Raw genomic sequence first — 17,292 nt, forward strand, 5'->3', positions numbered from 1 at the left:
CTTTTATGGCCAATGAAGCCCTTTATTTTCTAACTAGTAAGAGTTGGAGTTCAGTTACTTGTAACTAAAACAGCTCTAATATAACAATCTGTGAGATTAAAATTAACACATTCAATCTCCTCATTAAAAATATGAAGCAGGGCCTCCCTGGTGGTGCAAAGAGTTAAGGACAGCACTATGAACCTATTCACAGGCACTGCAGCATAAGTTTGATCCCCTGCCGGCCAGGGGGCAACACACATGACACAGCAGACCTCTCCTGTCTCACCTGCTGCTCCCCTCAGCAGTGTATTTCAGTCAGTCTGCCTGTTCGGTTCCCCACTCTGTCTCTGGTGAATCCTCTGACCACCCCCCACTCCCACCCACCTCTGGCCTGTACCGCAATTCTTGTATGCATAAATAAATAAATCTTTTAAAAAATATGAATCTCTGATAAGCTAGTCAAATTTCTTAGACTATGTGTCAAAATAGGATATTTGTACCACTAACATCTTTCTTTCCTTGCTTACATTTTATGGAATAAGGAGAAATTTTTGTGAGCCAACCAAACCCCCCACCCTCTCCCTGCGCATGAGCACGCACGCGCACACACACACACACACACACACCCTCAAACAGAGATCCTGGACCCTGGGGGAAGAGACCAGAGTAATAGTAAGAATAAATGGATGAAGATGGAAGAGAGGAAGGATGGAGACCTAATGGAAAAACGAGCTATGATGGTTATTAAATATTTTGGCAAAATTTTCTACACTCTCCCTTGAAAAGGTGGAGCTTAATTTCTCTCCCATTGAACATGGACCAGGGCAGAATAGGTCACAGCAGAACACAACTTCCCCATTTTTCTCTTCCTAGGACTCTATCGAGGGAAGTAGCCGCCAAGTCCTGAGGACACTGGAGAGGCCCACATGGTTAGCAACTGTGACCTCACAACAACAACCTACAAGTCACTTGGAGCTAAACTATCCTCAAATTCCTGACCCATAGAAACTATAGGAAAATGTATTTGCATGTTGTTTAAGCCATTAAGTTGTGGGCTAATTTATTCTCTGTTATGAGAATAAATGACTAATACAGGAACTCTCCTCATTTGGTGTTTAATACACACTCAGATGACCACTGTGTGGACTGACCATATTTCAGTAGGAACCAAGAAGGACTGCTGTGCCCTCTGCTCTAGCCCCAAGAGGGTGGCGTCTACACCAGCAACGGGACTCCTCTCTTCTCTATAGGATATACAGGCAGAAGCAAGAGGCTGCCTGAGAGTGTCACCCGAAACTGTGATGCCAAAGTCTGTGTCCTTTCCATGAAGCCACATGTATAATCTGGACAAGGAGCTGGAGAAAGGGGACACTGTGGGGGAAGTAGTTAAGAGACTCAAGTTGTTTTTTGAGTTCAAATTGCTCAAGAACTAGAAGAGAAAAAAAGATAATAAGATGGTGGTGCTCATATTAATTTAATTTCCCAAAAGCCAAGGGAGATGTGATTGAGATTGTGATCACATTGAATTAGGGTGGGCCCTAAATCCAATAACACTGTCCTTGGAGGAGATAGGAAGGGACACACAAACAAGAGGATGATTTGAATATGGCAGCAAAAGTTGGAGTTCTGGGTCTACAGGGCAAAGAATGCCAAGTATTACAGCAACCATGAGTGGGTAGGAGAGAGGTACTAAATGGGTTCTTGCTCAGAAACCCCAGAAAGAAGGCAAACCTGCCAACATCTGGTTTTCTGAAGTGAGAAAATGAACTTCTGTTGTCTTAAAAACCTACTAATAATATCAAATAAAGAGATGGGGCAATATCAGATACCAGTTTTAAATGGTCTAAGTGGATTAAGATGCCCTTATGTTGACCTTCGTTCTTCCAATGTGCACTGATTGCCTAATCAGGCCAGAGCTATGGCTGAGTCATACACACAGGAAATGTGTGAGGACAGGGTCAAATGAACACCTCAGATAGCCAATGCTACAGGGGCTTGCTGGCATATGAAATACAATTCAAGGTTCAGGAACCCAGAGAGAACCCCTAGGGGACAGACTGAGCAAGCTGGATAGATATGTGGAAAGGTAGGAGAGGAACAACTTCTAGCAGAGCAGAGATACAGTTCTGGTGAAGGACTTTGGGCTAGTCCATTGCGTGGGGAGTACCAGAGGGAAGAAATACTTTCACACTTTTTGCTTCTAAAACAAAAACGCAAGGGAGCATGCTAAAAGAGTGATCCTAAACTCTTGCTGACATGTCAGACACCATGATAAGGCTGGGGGGAGATTGTGGGGAGCAACCTGTACCCACAAAGTGCACTTTAATAGCACCAGCTGTCCTCATTTTTGTGTTCAAGTCCTCCTTACGACATCCTTCCTGAATCTCCTGCTTCCTGTTTGAGGTAGTTTGTCTCCTGAAATGAATGTAATGGCTCCTGTACTATGTTATTGTTCTTCCCATTCCCACTGAAAATGCCCAGTTCTTCACTTTCTAGGAAATTCTTATAAACTGGCTCAGAAATTTCCTCCACCTCAAAGCTTCATTTGAGTGACTCTTCCCCAGTTCCACTCACTTTTGACTCATTTGATGCTGCTGTAATTTAGCAGAGAAGAGTCACATTAGGTTGCACATCCCAAGCTCTCCTCTCATTAAGCTATGTGATCACTACATGGTCTCCATCACACTCTCTCCAGACAAGTTGGACTTGGTCTTTTGCTATTTTCCTCTCCTTCCTGTGTTCTCTGAGTTACTGAACTGTGCAAACAGGCTAATCAGTTGCCTGTACTTCACACATTGTTTTTATCAGCTCAACCTTGGCCACGTTTTCATTTATGGCCATACTAAGGAGACCTCGAGACTGTATTGAGAAATTTTCTGCCACGCAGCGATAGGTGGGAAACTTTGGCCCATAGAACAGGCTACCTCTGAGAAGATGCTGCTCTTCAGATGAGCTTGGCATTGCATCACCTAATCTGGGTTACCAAGATAATGCTTGGTGATATACTAAGAAAATCTCTGATATTTTGCACTTTGGGACTCTCGCCATTTTATAGCCCCTAATTGATCATCCTCAAGATTTCTGAAATCATATAATCATAAAGAATTTTTTTTTCCCTCAAGTCCTATCTATTTTTAAAACCCAGTTAAAGGCCCTGCCTAAGCAAGCTGTCTTCCCCATTCATTTGGATGACCTTTCTCCTGACTGATATGTGTCATTATTCCACTCTTTTGTGGTTCATTAACTTTCTTTAAAAAAAAAAAAAAAAACTTTTGAATCACATAGTAAATCAAAACTGAAATGGCAATAGTCAGATATTAATAAAAAGACTATATGGGAGAAAATGTTTGTAAATCACATGTCTGGAAAAGGACACATATACAAATTATATAAGAAACTCTCCAAACTCAACAGTAAGAAAATGAACAATCCAGCTAGAAAAATGGATAAACATTTTGAATAGACACTTTTCCAGATATAAAGATAGCAAATAAATGTATTAAATGATGTTCAATATTATTAACCATTGGGAAAATGTAATTTAAATTGCAATAACATACTACAAACATATTGCTAAAATATTGCCATATTGTTAGAATGGCTAACATTTAAAATCTGATAATACCATGTGCTGCCAAGAATGCAGAGGTTTTAGATCAATCATACATTTTTGGTAGAAACATAAAGTGGGAAGATCACTATGAAAATGAGCCTGGAAGTTAATTAAAATTTAACATAAACTTTTCATGGGCCTCCCCGGTGGCACAGTGGTTGAGCGCTAGGTTGTGAAGCTGCCTGCAGCCTCTGCAGCGCTGGTTCGATCCCCAGCCGCTGGGCGTGGGTCCCACATGGCGCGCAGACCTCTCCTGCCACCCGCTGCTGCCCTCAGCAGTGTGCCTCGGTCCTTCTGCCTGCTCTGCTCTCTGCTCTGACTCTGGTGAATTCTCTCACCCTCCTGCGCTTCTGACTGTACCCAGTGCTTGTATAAATAAATAAATAAATTTAAAAAAAAATTTAACATAAACTTTTCATATGATCCAACAATCAAACTCTGGGTATATTTTCCCCAGAGAAACAAACTTTTTATTAAGAAAAACCTGTGCATGAATGTTCATATCTGCTTTATTTGTAATAATCAATAACTTAAAACAAACAAAAAAATGTCCATCAGCAAATGAAAGGTTAAACAAACTGAGGTACATTCTTACAATGGAATAGTACTCAGCAAAAAAAGAAAAAAAAAAGGAATAAACTATTGATACTACAATAATTTGAACACATCTGAAGACATCTGGCAAAGTAAAAGAAACTAATTCAAAAATAACATACTCTATGATTCCACTTACATGGCATTATTTGGATAACAAAGTTACAGAGATGTCACATAAGTGATTGCCAGGGACTAGGGGAGGGGTAGGAGAATGTTTATATAAAGGAGTAGCCTGAGGGAGTTCCTTTATGGGGACAGAACAGTCCCATGTCTTGACAGTGGTGGTGGTGGTTATACAAATCTATGCAAGAGATTAAATATCAAAGATTTATACACAAATACATACAAAATGAGGGCATGCAAAAAATAGTGAAAGCTGAATAAGATCTATAACTAGTTATAGTTAACTGTATTAATTGTGCCAATCAGTTCCTAGTTTTGATTCTGTTCCAAATTATTAACTTGTTTTTGACTAGTTTATAATAGCCAAAAACTAGAAAGAAAAAAAAAGTTCTTCCACAGATGAAAGGTTAAACAAACTGATACATTTTCAGAAAATATCTCCTTCATTAAGCAATTTATGACTGTATATACACAATGGAATATCACTCAGTTATAAAAACAGAAAAGGTGAAATTTGCCTTTAACATAGGTGGAGCTAGAGGATATTATATTAATTAAAATAAGTCAAATGGAGAAAGGCAAACAATGTATGATTTCAGTTATATGTGGATGGTAAAGATACAAAACAGGGGCCTCCCTGGTGGCTCAAGGGGTTAAGACACAGCACTATGAAGCAATCCACAGCCACTGCAGCACCAGTACGATTCCTGGCCAGGGAGCTACACACATGGTGCAACAGACCTCTCCTGACTCGTCTGCTGCTCCCCCCAGCAGTGTATTTCAATTAATCCGCTTGTTCTGTTCCCCACTCTGTCTCTGGTGAATCTTCTCATCGCCCCCCCCCCACTGGCCTGTGCCCAAGTTCTTGTATGTATAAATAAATAAATTAAAAAAAAAGAAACACAACAAATGAATAAACAAAACAAAACAAAACTTTTAGATTATGAGAACAAAATGGTGGCTACCAGAGGGGAAGGGAGGGGGACTAGGGGTGAGTAAATCAGATAAAAGGGATTGTTGTATGATTAAGGATGGAAACTAGACTTTTGGTGGGAACCAAAAGTAGTACATAGAGATGTTGATTCATAAGACTGTATACCTGAAAACTATATAATGTTGTAAAATAGTGTTGTTTTTTTTAAAAAATTAAATATTACAATTTTATCCTGCAAAGCTCTCCTTCTTCTATGAAGAAAAATATGGACCTTCTCAGACAAACAATAACTTCAGAAATTCATTACAACTAAACCCCCACTCCAAAAAATTCTACAAGAAGTCCTAAAGCCAAAACCAATAGAGGAATGAACAAAAAGAACAGAATAAAGCTAGCAATGAAATCACAAAGAAGACAAACAACATGGCAAATGGACATGCCAACGTATCAATATTAACTCTAAATGTAAATGGATTAAGCTCATCAATAAAAAGACACAGAGTAGCAGGCTGGATTAAAAAATCAAAACCCAACCTTCTGCTATCTCCAGAAAACATTTTAACCACAAAAGATAAACATCGACTGAAAATAAAGGTTGGAAAACAATCCTACAAGTAAATGGACCAAAAAAGAAGGCAGGAACAGCTATACTTATATCAGATGAAATAGACTTCAAATTAAAAAAGGTAAAAAGAGACAAAGATGGATGCTACATTATGATCAAGGGGACAATACACCAGAAAGAAATAACACTCATCAACATATACTCACCAAATGAAGGAGCACCAAAATATATTAGGAAATTATTATCAGCTCTGAAAACAGACATTAAAAAAAATACATATATAGTGGGAGACTTCAACACCCCACCCTCAGGCCTCCCCAGTGGCGCAGCAGTTGAGCGCTGGGTTGCGAAGCTGCCTGCAGCCTCTGCAGCACCGCTTCTATCACTGGCCACCAGCCGCCGGGCGAGGGTCCCACATGGCGCGCAGACCTCTCCTGCCGCCCGCTGCTCCCCTCAGCAGTGTATTTCGTCAGTCCACCTGTTCTGCTCTCCACTCTGGCTCTGGTGAATTCTCTCACCCTCCCACGCTTCTGACTGTACCCCAGTGCTTGTATAAATAAATAAATAAATAAATAGATAGATAGATAGATAAATAAATAAATAAATAAATCATTAAAAAAAGAAACAAAAAAAACCACCAACCCTCACTAATGGACAGATCAATGAGACAAAAAAATAAATAAAGACACTAGAGCCCTAAATAAAGACATAGAACTCATGGATTTAACAGACATCCATAGGACACTGCGCCAAAGAAAAATCCAAGCACACATTTTTCTCAAGCACTCACTGATCATTTTCCAGAATTGATCACATACTGGGCCACAAGACAAACATCAACAGATACACTAAGACTGAAATCATTCCAACTATCTTCTCCGATCATAAAGGTATCAAACTAGAAATAAATCATGAAAAAAAACAAGGAACCCTCCCACTTCATGGATATTGAACTCCACATTACTGGAAGACCACTGGACTAATGAGGAGATTAAAAAAAAAATTAAAAAATACTTTGAGTTTAACAACATGGAGGACACCACTTTCCAGAATGTATGGGATGCAGCAAAAGCAGTAACGAGAGGAAAATATATAGCAATACAGGCTGCCATCAGGAAACAGGAAAGAACTCAAAGAAACAACCTAATCTCACATCTCAAAGAACTAGAAAAAGAACAACAAAAAAACCCTAAAGCCAGTAGAAGAAAGGAAATAATAAAAATCAAAGCAGAAATAAACAATCTAGAAACTAATAAAACAATCCAAAAGATCAATGAAACCAAAAGTTGGTTCTTCGAAAAAATATACAAAATAGACAAACCTCTAGCCAGGCTCACAAAGAAAAAATGGGAGAAAACACATATAAATAGGATCATAAATGAAAGAGGAGAAACCACAACAGACTCAGTAGAAATCAAAAGAATAATCAGAGATTACTATGAACACTTATATGCAAACAAATTCAGCAACCTAGAAGAGATGGACAAATTCCTAGAATGATATAATCATCCAAAGCTGGACAAAGAAGAAATAGAACACCTAAACAGATCAATTGCAAGCAGAGAAATTGAGACAGTAACCAAAGCACTCCCCCAAAAGGAAAGCCCAGGTCACAGCTGAATTCTATCAAACGTTCAGCAGTGAAATAATGCCTATCCTCCACAAACTCTTTCAAAAAATTAAAAAAGAATATTACCAAATACGTTCTACAAAGCCAATATTACACTAATACCAAAACCAAACAAAGACAGCACAAAAAAAGAAAATTACAGGCCGATCTCCCTAATGAATACTGATGCAAAAATCCTCAATAAAATCCTTGCCAACAGAATCCAACAATGCATCAAAGAGATAATGCACCACCATCAAGTGGCATTTATCCCAGGGGCACAAGAATGGTTCAACATATGAAAATCCATCAGTGTAATCCAACACATTAACAAAAAGAAAAATAAAAATCATATGATCATATCAATGGATGCTGAGAAAGGATTTGACAAAGTCCAACATCCATTTATGATGAAGGCCCTTGAAATTCTTGGGATACAAGGAACATACCTTAACATGATAAAAGCCATATACAACAAACCCACTGCCAATATTATTTTCAACAGCAAAAAGCTGAAGGCCTTTCCTTTAAGATCAGGAACAAAACAAGGATGTCCTCTCTCTCCACCGCTCTTCAATATAATACTGGATGTCCTAGCCAGGGCAATAAGACAAGAGAAAGACATGCAAAGAATCCAGATAGGGAAAGAAGAAGTAAAACTAAAGTAACAGGATACAAAATCAACACGCAAAAATCAGTAGCTTTCCTATATACAATAAATCTGAAGAAGAAGAAATCAAGAAAAAGATCCCTTTTATAATTGAAATTAAAAAATCAAATACTTGGGAATAATCCTAACAAAAGAGGTGAAAGACCTATACAAAGAAAATTATAAAACTCTGTTAAAAGAAATAGAAGAAGACACAAAGAAATGGAAAGACATCCCCTGCTCATGGATTGGAAAAATTAACATTATTAAAATGTCCATCCTACCAAAAGCAATACACAGATTGAACGCTATTCCAATAAAAATCTCAATGACATTCTTCAAAGAAATAGAACAAATACTGATGAAATTCATATGGAACCACATAAAATTCATAAAAAACCATGAGTAGCTAAAGCCCTACTGATGAAAACAAAGGAAAAAGGAGGTATCACACTTCCAAACTTCAAGCTATACTACAAAGCCATAATAATTAAAACAGTTTCATATTGGAACAGAAACCAACACACAGACCAATGAAACCGAATAGAGAGCACAGAAATAAAACCACACTTCTATGGACAACCGATTTTTAACAAAGGAGCAAAGACTATGCAGTGGAACATGGACAGTTTGTTCAATAAATGGTGCTGGGAAAACTGGACCACCACATGCAAAAAAAAATGAAACTAGTCCACGACCTCTCACCGTGCACAAAAATCAACTCAAAATGGATAAAAGAATTGGACATACGACCTGAAACCATAAAATATATAGAAGAAAATATAGGGAAAATACTACAAGACATGCATCACAATAACATCTTTAAAGACTCATCACCCAAAGCAAAGAAAGTCAAGGAAAAGATAAACACCTGGGATTACATCAAACTGAAAATCTTCTGCACAGCAAAAGAGACATTAAACAAAACAGAGAGACACCCCACTCATTGGGAGAAAAATCTTTGCATTCCAGTCAACTGATAGGGGACTGATCACAAAGATATACAAAGAACTCACACGACTGACTCAACAAAAACAAAATAAACAATCCAGTCAAGAAATGGGCAAAAGAACTTAAAAGACATTTCTCCAAAGAGGAAATGCAATTGGCCAATAGGCATATGAAAAAATGTTCAACATCCCTTTTAATCAGGGAAATACAAATTAAAAACATATTGAGATACCACCTTACACCAGTAAGAATGACACATATCAAAAAAACAAACAGAAACAAATGTTGGCCAGGATGTGGTAAAAAAGGAACTCTCCTACATTGCTGGTGGGAGTGCAAATTGATTCAACCACTATGGATAGCTGTGTGGAGATTCCTCAACTTGCTAAAAATGGAGCTACCATATGAGTTGGCAATTCCACTACTAGGGATCTACCCAAAGGATACAAAAACATTGATTCGAAACACCACCTCTACCCCATGCTTATTGCAGCACTATTTACAATAGGAAAAACCTGGAAACAACCCAAATGCCCCAAAATAAACGACTGGCTCAAGAAGATGTGGTAAATATACACAATGGAATATTATTCGGCAATCAAAAACGATAAACTCATGCCATTCGCAGCAACATGGATGGAACTAGAAGGAATTATGCTCAGTGAAATAAGCCAGAAGGGAAAAGAAAAATATCAGGTGGTTTCACTTATAACAGGAATATAGGAGAACCAAATAAGACATCCGTGTAAAAAAAATAATAACAACAGCACAAAACACAACAAAGCAAAAACAGACAATTATAAATCAGAGACAGACTGCAGGGGAGGAGGAGGGACAGGGATCAGAAGGGGAGGAGAGAGGAGCACAGGGGACTGAGGTGATGGTACAAGGATGCATTGGGGGAGGAAACTATGGGGACCACACCTGAGGGGGTGGAGGGAAGCAAATATTGTTTAAAAATGAACAATGATGTAAAAAAAATAAATAAATAATAAAATAAATTTAAATTAAAAAAATAAAAATAAATAAAGTATTATAAATCAGAAGTAAAATTCACTTTACAATTTTTTTCCTTTATTGTGTTCTTTCATATTCTGGTGACACTTTTATTTGAATATAGTTCTCAAAAGGTCCAAAATTTCAAAACTCTTTAAGACAGCATACTACGCATTCATTGCTATCTTATATAAATAAATATTTTAAATATTTCTCAGTTTTGATTTTTAATAAACATAGTGATAGCCACTAAACAAAGACCCTTTGGTTGCTCAGTACATATGAAGTGACCTGAAAAACAAAAAATCCCAGGAACCACCCATTATAGAAAAGCAAGAGCACATTCTCTGTTGCATTTTTCTGTCGTTGGCTCCTGGTACAGTTACAACACTTCTTATTAGTTACAACATTTTACTGAAGTAATTAACTTCTACTTCACTTAATAAAGAAAAGTAAAAAGTAGATAATTGAGAACTTTCTGTCATACTGAAGCATTTCAGCAGATTAGCAAAGTTCACAATACCATTTTTTATAGCCACACGCCTTCCTCTGTGACAAATTCATTAACAGACTCATTACTATATCGTCTCTTATAGCACGTTTTAAAACTCAAAATTATGTTTTGTAATCAATGTGTCAGTGTTCTATCCTACTTAGAAAGTATTTAGATAGCCATTAATTACATAATAATTAATTTAATATCAGCTTAAGGTTTTAAGTTACTGGGAGATCTTAGAAATTATCTTCAAGTTGACATACTACAAAACATAATTCCCTTTAAATTAAAAGTTTGTCAAATAATGACTCAATTTAGCAAAACATAAATTTATATTCTTCATAATCTTAAACATAATGTAGGAGTAACATTATTTCATTTGATCACTAAACCTATAAATATTTAGGAAAAACATACCCAAGTGGATTAAACTGTTTGCTCTCATTATACTTAACAGTGATAAATCAGAGAAGACAAAGTTATTTTTATTAAACCCACATTAGTAAACTGCTCTTGTTTGACAAACATTTATTTTAATTATGTTAATTTGGATTCCTGAAAGGTTTCTGAGTTAGCTTCAGGAAGAAAAATTTCTAGCACATTTTTTTATAGCACATTTAAAGTACTAGAAGTTTATCTTGGGGGGGGATTTTATATAGGCACTTATTTATTGTGTTAAGCAATCAGAATAAACCTCCTTTTATTAAAAAGACTTTGTAATCCAATTTATTTATACCCTCCAGATACAGGAAAATAAACTCACACATGAGAGGCAGCAGCCTTTCCAAATTATGGACATTAGGAGAGCTTATGACTTCAATTCTACAATTTGAGTCACAGGTCAAGTGACACAGACACAGAAATTGTAAAAATCAGTTCACTATTTTGTACACCAAAGAGAGCCATTCTCCTTCCAGTAGACATGAATTTTCTAATTAATTTGCATTCAAAGTAGATAAACACCTAAGCAAACAAAAATAAATGGAAAGGACTAGTAAACCAGATTCTCTGTCATCTATCACCCACAGAGAATAGATAAGTCGCATTCACCTGCACAGATCACTAAATGGGTAGACCATTAAGCCAAGTATCTTGTCACTGCTGTCACCAATGAGGTATAACTTATAGGGTGTAAGTGATAACAAACCAAAACACAAAATTAACAAAGAAGGGAAAAAGAAAAACAGAGAATGTAGGATTGAAAGTTAAATTCTACTGAGACTTGGATTCATCTCTAGGAGTGAAGAAAAAAAAAGTATGACTTCACTTAAGTTACTCATGAATAATGTCTCTGGATACACAGTTTTACCTGGCTATGTCATGCATCCAATGCCTCTCCTGTCAGCAGGAACTCAAAAATTGTTAAAAATAATTTTTAAGATGAAATCATAACTCTCATATAGATATAAAATGAACACTCAGCAAAGACTTTAAATTTACTCATTAATTAGTGAGAAAACCAGTAAATGTTGCAATTGACTCAAATGAAGATCTGATTCATAGATTCATATTCTCTACCAGTTCTCTTTTTGAATTGTCATGATCAGGAATCAATTGCATGCTTATAGACTAGAAACATCTACAAAGTTTGAATGTAGCCTAGTCAAAGACAACCAAAGGCAAAGATAAATTAAATGGGTGAGATGAACAGACTACCCAGTAATATTTTTTGCCCATTTCAAAAATTGTCACAATTTTTCACAAGAGAATAGATGGTATAAATCCACAAAAGTGAAGAAAGTTAAACAGCAGTTGAATAAAGGGATAAGTTGGGAAAGTGGTAGGATGAGTGGTAACTGGACATGGCAGACTTACAAAACAGAAGAAGAAGAAATCCAAAAGCCACAAAGGAGTAGGCCAGTGAGAAGCAATCCAATTTATCCACATAACCCTTGAATACTAAATGTCCCAGGAGGCAAGGGTGAAGAATGAAAGTAAAAGGATCAATTATACATCAATAAACTGAACCACTAGAATCCCAAATTTTCATCTCTAGCTCACCCAGAAAGTTGACTACGCCCACCTAAACCCATCAAAAACTAGAGATTTACCACTGTCCCAGTGGACTTCTAGTTTCAAGGACACTAAGTCCAGCACAGACAACCCCTTTGGGTGCAACCTAAGCAGGAGGACTACAATAAAAGGATGAAGGGTCTCAGGACTATATCTTCATGAAAAAAAATTCTGACTGTACTTGATTCTACTGGGAGTGATTTTATACTATATTTGAGAGTTTGAGAAGAATTAGTGAAAAATCAGTGTTTGGGGCCTATTAAAACTAACAATTTCAAACAAACTAACGAAAAACTGAGGAAAATGTTAACTCCAGGAAAAACAGAGGAATGGAAATATAATCACAGTAAAGGATTCAGCTCAAATATAGAGAATATTTAAATAATCAAATAATATAAACACTGAGTATTGACCTGACCAAACAAAAAATTGGATAATATATAGTCATGTATCACTTAATGACAGATGTTTTGAGAAATGCATCATTAGTCAATTTCCTCACTGTATGAATGCACATTCACAGTGGATTTGTACACTTTGGAGCCTGATGAACACAACAACATGAGATTAAACCAAGCACAAGGGAAAATGAAGCTATGAAGAGATGCAGTAAACATAAGATGTATAAGGCTGCTGCCTACAAAATGCTAAGACATTAAGACAGCTATGATGTCTTAATTGATTTTGGGAACCACTATCACTTATGTGATCTTTCGTTGGCCAGAAATATCATTACAAGGGGTGTGACTATGGAGAGAGAGCAAATTGAGACAAAAATGCATATATGCAAAGGGAAGGAACTGCTATAAAAGTGCTAAATTTACTTCAGCATTTGTTGGTGGAAGCCAATAGAAAATATCCAAAATTCATAAAATGAAGAAAAGTGATCTATCTATTTAGAAATGTGAAGGTAAATGTCAGAGGAATAGTTAAAATGTGAAGTTCTCAGTTGTTTCTGTGAACTTGGTGTATAGAGGTGGGACAAAAGACTTCTACTTAAAGTATAAAAGCCTTGTAGTATTTTGACATTTATAACATCGGCAAGTGCTGTTTTGAAAAAAAAAAATTATAAAAATATGAAAAAAGTATAATGAAGGCAAAAGGCAAACAAGGACTGAGGGAAATATTTTTAATGCCTATATAAGATTAGTTTCTTAATATATAAAAACTCTTTAAGTCCAAAAGACCAACAATCCAATTTAAATGAACACAGGGGGCCTCCCCGGTGGCGCAGAGGTTGAGCACTGGGTTGCGAAGCTGCCCGCAGCCTCTGCAGCACAGGTTCCATCCCCGGCTGTTCCCCGGCCACCGGAGGAGGGTCCCACATGGTGCGCAGATCTCTCCTGCCGCCCGCTGCTCCCCTCAGCAGTGTACTTCGGTCCTTCTGCCTGCTCTGCTCCCCGCTCTGGCTCTGGTGAATTCTCTCACCCTCCCGTGCTTCTGACTGTACCTAGTGCTTGTATAAATAAATAAATAAATAAATCTTAAAAATAAATAAATAAATAAATAAATGAACACAGGACATAAAAAAATAACTCACAGAAAAAGAAAAAGGCTCACCAAAATTTGAAAATATGCTTAATTGTACTAATTATAAGGAATATTTAAATAATCCAATAATATAAACACTGAATATTATAATTTTAAAAATCCACATTGAAACAACCAAACATATTTTTACAAACATATCTGATTAATGAAGATATTTTTTAAATTATTTCTAACACACAGGGTTGCCAAGAATGTGATAAAATAAGAACTGTCAGATGCTGGGACTATCTACTTGGAAACCACTTTGACATTTTCCTGTAAAGTGCAAAAAAAAAAAAAAAAAAAAAAAAACATATGTATAAGATAGATCGGGTCGCTTGGTTTGCAATTATAAGTAATAGTAAACAATTTGACTGAATCGGCTAAATTAATGGCAGCGATTGTATAATAATCAGTGGAATACTACGCAGCAGTCAGAAAGAATGAGAAAGTTCTCTATTGCTATAGAAAACTTTGTGTTGTTGTGTTGTTGGATAAAAAAGGCAAGAGAGAAAAATGTCTTTATATTTGATTTTAGGTATATAAAGAAGCTTTGGAGACACACGAGAAATTAATACAAAATATTTCTTGTTTGACAGTAACCGCAGTGGGAACTGAATATAGGTGAGACAGACTTTTCATTGTGTATTTTTTCATATGACTTGAATTTCAAACATTGTGAATGTTATCTATTCAAAAATGCAATAAAATGTGAATAAGTAAGAATGAAGCAGATCGTGCAAGTTTATTTTGAAAGAGTTCCAGGATATATCTGATGGAAATGTCAGCCATTCTTTAGGTCTAATGTAAAGAAAGGTCAATGGGAAGCAGTTTCCTTTGGGCGGGATTGCCAAAGGCAGTTCAGGGATTGTGGGCAGAGAGGCAAGGACAGCCCCTTGGGAGGAGGTGGTTTGAAATGACCCAGCCAGCTCTCAGCCTGCTTCCCACTCTTAGGTAAGGAGGGGAGTGGGAGAAGGAAGCCAAGAGGCTTAGAGGTTTCTCCTTCCTGGGCCTCAGCACTTTGATCCCTCTGGCGCTGGAAGAGTGAGGGTTTGTCACCTGCTCTGCTGGTCTGCTTTCTAGGAGCAAAAGTGCACAAGGGCACAATTTACGTAAAAACTAAAGCACCACCCAGCACAACCTGGTAGGTGAAGGAACTCCCAGGCCTTCTTCCTTCTGCAGACTCCAGGTGGAGATTAACCCAATGACTCAGGGTCTGAGAGCATCAGGGTCTGGGGGGTGGGGGGAGCCTACCTCTGTCAGCAGGTGGAACAGATTTACCTGGCCCCTATAGCCTCACAGCTGGGAAATATTTCATCTACTTCACATCCATGGTTTTTATGGGCAACTTGCCAGGTCAAGGTCAGTGCTACCTGAGCTCCTGGCCGGTATCCCAGCAGTAGTCCAAACACAGAGACGTGCTCCTAGGGGCTGCCTTAAGGCTAGAGTGGACACAAGGGCGGCTGTGGTCAAGGCTCTAACTACTACCTGTTCCTCAGGCCTGGCTTTCCCCAGTCCTAGGGGGCCAGCATTCTCACAATGCTGAGGCATTGTTAGGACCACAAAACTTTCTCTGGCCCAGCATCTGTAGTCACCCTCTACTGTCTCTTTACACCTGGCCCACATGAGAATTTGGTATTTGTTTGTTAGTTTTCTAATTCCCCCACACTTTTGTGTATATAATGTCCTATACCGAGGATTCTCACTTCTTGATGGGTATCAGAATAACCTCGGAATTGATAAGGCACAGAGACACCCAGCATCCTTAAATATGAACAGAGCCCATTCTCTGTGTTTTTACCCAGTTCACCAGCTGACTGTGCTAGGACCAACATCAGAGAAACATTACACTAAACTCTTCAAACACTATACAATTTAATCCTCAATTTAATCCTTCAATTAGAAAACAAGATGTCATAGGCCAGCGAGAAGTATATTTGAGTTTATGTCTGCGTTCTTTATACTAGCTGTGTGACCTTTGGGAAGCCACTGAACCTCTCTGAATCTCATCTTCATCATCCTTAGTGAGAATTCAGATATTTCTTTCCTTTCAGGATTCCTGAGACATTAAATGAAATGAGGCAGGACAAGTACACAGAACACGCAAAGGAAGGTCACAATTGCTATTCTAATCATGTGTCAAACCACTTATTGAAAACAAAACTTTTTGTAACAAGCTTTTGAATGGGCACATCTTCATTGATTTTAACACATCAAATGACATTTGATAAATGGTGCAAGAGTATATAGACCAATATCTTATTGATTAACTCACCAATGTTTTCATTTAATGTGAAATCTTAAAAAGAAAGATTGCTGGTAACCCAGCATCACTGGGAGTCAAAGTCCCTTTGTCCTTCTGCCCCTGGAATATGCAGAAACTTTGGCCTTTCTGTGGTAGAAAACCTTCCTCCACTCACACTCAAGACAAGCAGACTTCACTTCCCAAACATCTGGTTATTACTCATCTACCAAGTACGAAGCAATGGGGATATGGTGGTACCCAAAACAGAAATGGCTCCCATTCTCAGAGAGAGACTATAAATAAGTAGATTTTACCTAATTGTCAGATATTGGGGTTCAGGGGGAATTCCCTTTTCCCTCTGGGTTCTTCTGAGGCTGGACAAATTAACATCAGACAGATTAGTTAAAGACCAAATTTAATAACGTGCAAATGTAGAATGCACATGGCAATTAATCCCAAAGTAAATGGGATGAATGGGGATTTAAATCTTGTGCTAAGGGACCCAAGGTATCAAGGAGAGAGGAGGGCATCACACAGGGAAAGCAGGGGATGACTTCATATAACAGAACTTGCCCCTAGATATTTACCTTAAGGTGGGTTTTTCTGATTTAAAAAAAAAAAAGTTGTTTCTGGAGACAGCCCAAAATCTAGGTAATTTGTATTCTTTAAGTGATGGTATCCATTTCTCTTGAGGTTCCCCAGGCCTCAGTTGACCTTAGTTCTACATACCAAGGTAACAGAATATAGGAAAAGACCTACTCTGCACATCATGGAGAAAATCTCTCAACAGTTTTGGGGAAAAGGAAAGGCCAATGGAAAGCATTTTCCATCAAGTGGGTCTGTCAAGGCTATTCCAAAAATCTGTGGAGGAGAGACAGGGACAATTCCTCCGGAACTCCTACTTTTGATTAGTGGGGGATGGAGGATGCGGGAGAGAACAAGAGGATTGCAAGTGTGCCCCTTCCAGGGCCTAAGCAATTCATCCCTGA

Source organism: Talpa occidentalis, unplaced genomic scaffold (assembly GCF_014898055.3).
Source record: "Talpa occidentalis isolate TD23 unplaced genomic scaffold, MPIMG_talOcc4v2.1 talOcc4.4, whole genome shotgun sequence".
NCBI classification, from domain to species: domain Eukaryota; kingdom Metazoa; phylum Chordata; class Mammalia; order Eulipotyphla; family Talpidae; genus Talpa; species Talpa occidentalis.